The following is a 6222-nucleotide window of genomic DNA, read 5'->3' as shown; positions in this document are numbered from 1 at the left end:
CACATGAGGAGAATCTTTTTGGGCTTAAGAATCGGGCACTCATGGTAGATATATTCGTGGTGGATTGGTTTGGCCAAGAGTCATTGCGGTCCTTCTCCTCATGTCACACAGAGATTGCAACTGTCTTCATCCTCTTGCTCATGAATGTACAGAAATAGTTTTGGTGGGGGAGGTCCTTGGTCAACATCTTAGATCTGATTTGCACATTTACTTTCTTTGTTCTCATGAAAATGAAGCAAAGAATAACCCTCAGAAACTTACAAGTGCAAGAGTAAAATATTATCACCCTTTCTAAGAAAGATGCCAGAATGGGACACCTGGGTGGCTTAGTCAGTTAAGCGTCTGTCTTTGGCTCAGGTCGTGATCTCGGGGTTCTGGGATCGAGCCCTTGTGTGGGGCTCTCTGCTCAGCAGGGAGCCTGCTTCTCCTTCTCCCTATGCCCCTCCCCCCTGCTCATGCTCGCTCTCTCTGTCTCTCTCTCTCTCTCTCTCTCTCTCTCTCGCTCAAATAAAAAAAAAAAAAAGAAAGATGCCAGAGTAAAAACGAAGAGACTGGGACTGAAATCTTCAGGTGCAGGCCTAAGTGGACTCAGTGAACTTTGATGGCACCTGTATACAATCCTGCTCTCAGGGCATCTCGACTCACCCCAGCACAGAGCCATTTCTATGTAAGAGTTAAATGCCTGCTTGCTTGACCTGGTCATGACCTCTTCCCAAAATCACTCTCCGTAATAAGCATTTTGTGTCAAAGGCCACATTCTTCTGATTGGTATTTGAAATGGAAAGATTTAAGGCAGATTGGTAGATGTATTAGATTTGTATTAAAAATATCCTTTTCGGGGTGGGTTAGGCCGATTTTGGGAAAAACACCTTTTGTTCTACTGGAGTGACAACAGCACAAACTGGGTTCATGTTCCTTCAGCCCAAGGTAACATGTGGGCCTTTTTGGAAAGAATAACTGAGTGTCCCAGACAGTGAGATGCGACCTTGAAGTTGTGTAAATAAGGCTGCTCTAGACCTGTTCGTGACTGTGAACACGGAGAGAAAGATTCTTACTGGAAAAGGGAATGGCATCATGGATTTTTCTTTTTTAATAAAGAAATAAGAGAAAAAGTTTATATTCAGGAATAACCCTTAGGGATTTTTTTTTTCAGAATTGCTTTGATAAAGAAGGGTACATCCTCTAAATAACCAATAGAAAGGAGGTTGCACAATAGACACATCATGTTTGCTTTCTAAAAATTTCATTGCATCTTGACACAATGGCCCGGCTTTGAGGTAACGTAAGGGACACCAAACCTCAAAGCAAAATGGAAGACCCTTTCTGACAAGGCAAATATCCGGTTCTGAGCTTCCTGATGGAATGAGCATTCCAAGCCACCTGAGCAGGGAGAGGTGAAATCTTTACTGCACAACCCCGGGCATAGCTCATAGCTGCAGTCTACCTTCTCACCTCGGATTCTCAAGGAGAGAGGCCCTGCTCTGTCAGGCACTGGCAAACCAGTGCGCGGTGAGAAGTGCCTCCTCTCGTGGGCTTTCAGGCCACAGCCACGCCCCCTGCTCCCCGGGGCACCTGTCATCTGAAGCACATACCCTGGAGCACAAAGCCAAGTTTCAAGGCCCGGAAATGGAGTCAGACACCACGCTGAGTGTGGCAAACAAGGCAGGAGAGCATTCAAACAAAAGATTAATAAAAACAATGTCTACACAGTTCGTGGCAGGGATTAAAGGTAAACACTGAAATTTCAACCATGAAAGGGGTTCTGGGCTGCTTGCCTGGAGTTGGAGGGTGACATGGAAATCCAATTCTTTTGAGGGTCTGTACATGGGAATTGGCAGAAAACATGGTAGAACAAAACTTATCAATTCCTTTCTTTTGAAAATGGGTCTTAAGGCAAAACTTGCGGTTAGCGTCCTTTCCCCGTGGCCCTGCTTATTCAGCCCTCTGGAGCTGGCACAGCCCTGGGTCATGGCCCGTAATGCCTCCCAGGGCACCTGCTCTCATAAAGGATGAGACTCCTACAATAGGGGACGTTCTCCCCTTCAACGGTTGCTTTATTTAGCTTGCATGAATTTATGGAACACAAACGGTCCTTTCATAGCAAGACAACAAACAAAAATAAAAAAGATTTCAGCCATCCACATATGGTACATTATTCTACGTGTGCATTTGGTTTGCAGCATCACAAACCTGCCCGACATAAGAACAGAGTAGAAGTGGTCTGAAACGTGTGAGCACGATGGAAATGCAGGCACCGAAACTGTGGGAAAGAATTTCAGAAAAACAAAAATTAGTTGGTAGCTGTGATTCCATTTTCAGTTGGTTCAGCATGTGAATTGACTCCAGGAGCTGGACTGTCTTCTTGTTTTTAGAGTTCTTGTTGTTCACATCAAATAGCAGAGTCTATTTGAAATGATCAATTTATGATGTGACAGAGAGGAGAGTGTCAGCTTCCAGCTCTTGAGGGCCCGGGACTGACTGCCAGGTCGTGGGAAGAGAAACAGGGCACGTTGCAGGAAAGTCACACCAACAGGCCAGTGCCATCTGGGCATGCTCTTCCAGAGGCCAGCCACCTGTCTAGCAGGGCGCTGCTTCTTGCAGCAGCTCTTCCCACCACTACAGCCACAAGAGCCGTAGCCACGGAGCCACAGCCACACGAGCCACAGGAGCGACGGGAGCGGCGGCAGCAGCAGACCACGGGGGTACTGCAGCAGCCCCACAGCAGCCACAGCAGCAGGGGCAGCAGGCCGAGCAACAGCCCACCCGGTAGCACCTGCAGGTGGTGCAGCCGCCGCTGCAGCCACCGCTGCAGCGACCACAACTTCCACAGCCACCGCAGCCACCACAACTTCCGCAGCCACAGCAGCCCATGGTGTCAGGAGAGAGAACTCAGGAAAGGCGAGGAGGGAGACTCAGGGGACGAGGGAGGTCTGGTATTTGCTTCTGCCGGCAGCCCTTAAATACTGGATGTGGTGGTTTCCCACATGTTACCTACTCATCCCCTGGTTGTTTTGACCCGTTTCTGAGATGGATGTTTATTTCCTGTTACTTCCTCAGGAGTACACACGACTTAATTTTCTTTCAGTTTCAGATAAATTCGCTTTTATTTCAAAAGTGGAATCAGAACTGACTGAAATAGTTAATAACACGCTGCTTTCCCCCAGTACGTCTGCCGGAGAGTGCAATTCTTTTGATTAATATTAGACGATCGAAACTGTGGAGATCGAGCTTTCCCTCTTCTTCGGGGGATCTTCACCTCCCAGAGGAGAGACCCTGACTGGCATTTTATCTTATCTTTTATATTACTCTAATTATATGTACTTTATGTACATTATCTTATCTAATCACTCTTAAAAAGGCAAGGAACTTGGTGTATAGAGTCTCTCATCAAATGGATTTTATAGTCGAATAAGCCCAGGATGGGCTGTATAGCTGTGTCTCCATTTGGGAAGTTGGCACTAACATAGCAGAGGTAGTAAGTCCAGGAGGGAAAAAAAAAACTGGAAAAAAAATCAATTTTCAGCAATAAAGAAATTTCTTATACACCAATTAGAAAATGTAATTAAAAAAAAAATTCAAAATAGCAACAAAATTTATACCAGTGCCTAAACCTAATGACTTGCAAGATCTTTAGAAAGAAAATTATTAAATTGTGTGGAAGGACATAAAAGAGGAAATAAATGGAGAAATGTACTGGGTTTATAAATGGGAATTCTTAATATTGAAATGATGTTGTGATGGTGTTTCATGTATCCCCTTGGCTGGGCTAAGACTGGCCCAGATATCTGGTAAGACATCTTTTTCTGTGTCTGTGAAAACGTTTCCAGGAGAAATTAGCATTTGAATCAGTCGATTGAGTGAAGATGGTCCTCATCAGCGTGTGTGGGAATCATCCAGTGCGCGAGGATCTGAATAGAACAAAAAGGTGGAGGAAGTGCCAATTTGCTGTCTTTGCTTGAGCTGGGACAGCCACCTTCCGCCTGTAGACATCAGAGCTCCTGCTTCTCAGGTCTTCAGATGTGGACAGAATTCCATCACTGTCTCTTGTGATTCTCCAGCTTGCAGATGGCCGATCGTAACACTTGTCAGCCTCCATATCATGTGAGCCAATTCCTATAGGAAATCTATATGTCTGTATCTGTATCTCTACATCCTGTGGATTCTTTGTCTCTGGAGAACCTGCTTAATGCAGATGTCAGTTCTTCCCGAAGTAATTAATAAATTCATTGCAATTCTATGAAAAACCCTAAGAGATTTTTAAAATATTGGTCTCTTTTCACTTTTTATAAAAACTGGACAGCTGCCCCAAAAATGTGTTTGAAAAACAAGAATGTAAGAGACATTTAAAAAAATATTTATTTATTTGTTTATTTGAGAGAGACAGAGAGAGAGAGAGAACACACATGTGAGCCGGGGGAGGGGCAGAGAGAGAGGGAAAGAGAATCCTCAAGTTGACTCCCCGCTGAGCACAAAGCTCAAGGTGGGGCTTGATCGCAGGACCCTGAGATCATGACCTGAACCAAAATCAGCAGCCATCCATTAACTGACTGAGCCACCCAGGCGCCCCAAGACAATTTTTAAAGCAGAATGAGGAGAGAAGTTCACCTATCATACATTGGAACTAATTCTAAAGCTATGATCATTAAAACAGTGTGATATTCTGTTGCTGAGAGAGACAGAGACTAGTGGATGGGAATTGAGAGCACAGAGATAAAGTAACACAAATTTTGGAATTTGGTTTATGGCAGAAACATTACAAATCAGGAGAAGATCCTGGCCATTCAGTATTATTACTGAAATAACAGGCTATCTCTATCGATACAAATAATATGAGGGTCCTTCTTCTTACTACACATTAAAATAAGTTCCGGATGATTTTAAGATCAAAAAGTGACAAGCAAAATTTGACATTTAAGGGAGATGTGAAAAATTAGCTCTATGACTTCAAATTAGTAAAGTATTTCTTTTTTTTTTAAGATTTTACTTATTTTTTTTTTTTAAGATTTTATTTATTTATTTGGGAGAGAGAGTGAGAGATAGAGAGCACGAGAGGGAAGAGGGTCAGAGGGAGAAGCAGACTCCCTGCTGAGCAGGAAGCCCGATGTGGGACTCGATCCCGGGACTCCGGGATCATGACCTGAGCCGAAGGCAGTCGCTTAACCAACTGAGCCACCCAGGCGCCCAAGATTTTACTTATTTTTTGACAGAGAGAGACACAGCGAGAGAGGGAACACAAGCAGGGGGAGTGGGAGAGGGAGAAGCAGGCTTTCCCGCCGAGCAGGGAGCCCGATGCGGGGCGCGATCCCAGGACCCTGGGATCATGACCTGAGCAGAAGGCAGACGCTTAACGACTGAGCCACCCAGGCACCCCTAGTAAAGTATTTCTTAAAATATAAAAGGAATACATTAATTAAAGACAAAATACATGAAAGGGAAGAAAACATTTTACAAAATGATGCTGAAAACAAAAGTTAAAACCAGCCACAGGCTAAAGAGAAAATCAATTTTAGAAAGGGAAACAACTTAATAGAAAAATGCGTGAAGGATATTAACTGAGGAGTCACAGAAGACACAGCTCTACATACAACAAGAAGCTCAAGGCCACTAATGATCAGAAAGGTAGAAATGAGGACCACACTGTGGTACGTTTTATATCCACCTGCTTATCAAAATGTTCAAGTCTGATAATACCAAATATTGGTGAGGATATTGGAAGGTTCATACAGTGTTGGATGGGAATGTACATCACTATGACCAATTTGCAGAGCGATTCAGCCACATCTGGTCAAGATGCAGATGTGTGTTATCTCGTTTACTCACTTATATATCAATGTGAGTTAATGGAAAGAACAATCCTATTCTATTCACTAAGTTATCACCTATTAACTGTCATTATTTCGACGCTCAAGTTGTCCTACATTTTTCCAGTTGCCACACCTTCAAGCTGGTTCCTGTACCTTTTAAAAATACCTCTATCGGGCGCCTGGGTGACTCAGTTGGTTAAGCGACTGCCTTCGGCTCAGGTCATGATCCTGGAGTCCTGGGATCGAGTCCCGCATCGGGCTCCCTGCTCAGCGGGGAGTCTGCTTCTCCCTCTGACCCTCCCCCCTCTCATGTGCTCTCTCTCTCTCTCTCTCATTCTCTCTCTCTTTCAAATAAATAAATAAATCTTTAAAAAAAATAAAAATACCTCTATCATTTTTTGAGTACCAAGTTATATTC

This window comes from Callorhinus ursinus, unplaced genomic scaffold, assembly GCF_003265705.2.
Source record: "Callorhinus ursinus isolate GAN/ISIS: 27379988/994484 unplaced genomic scaffold, GSC_fseal_2.0 scaffold2, whole genome shotgun sequence".
NCBI classification, from domain to species: domain Eukaryota; kingdom Metazoa; phylum Chordata; class Mammalia; order Carnivora; family Otariidae; genus Callorhinus; species Callorhinus ursinus.
This window is presented reverse-complemented; position numbering follows the sequence as displayed.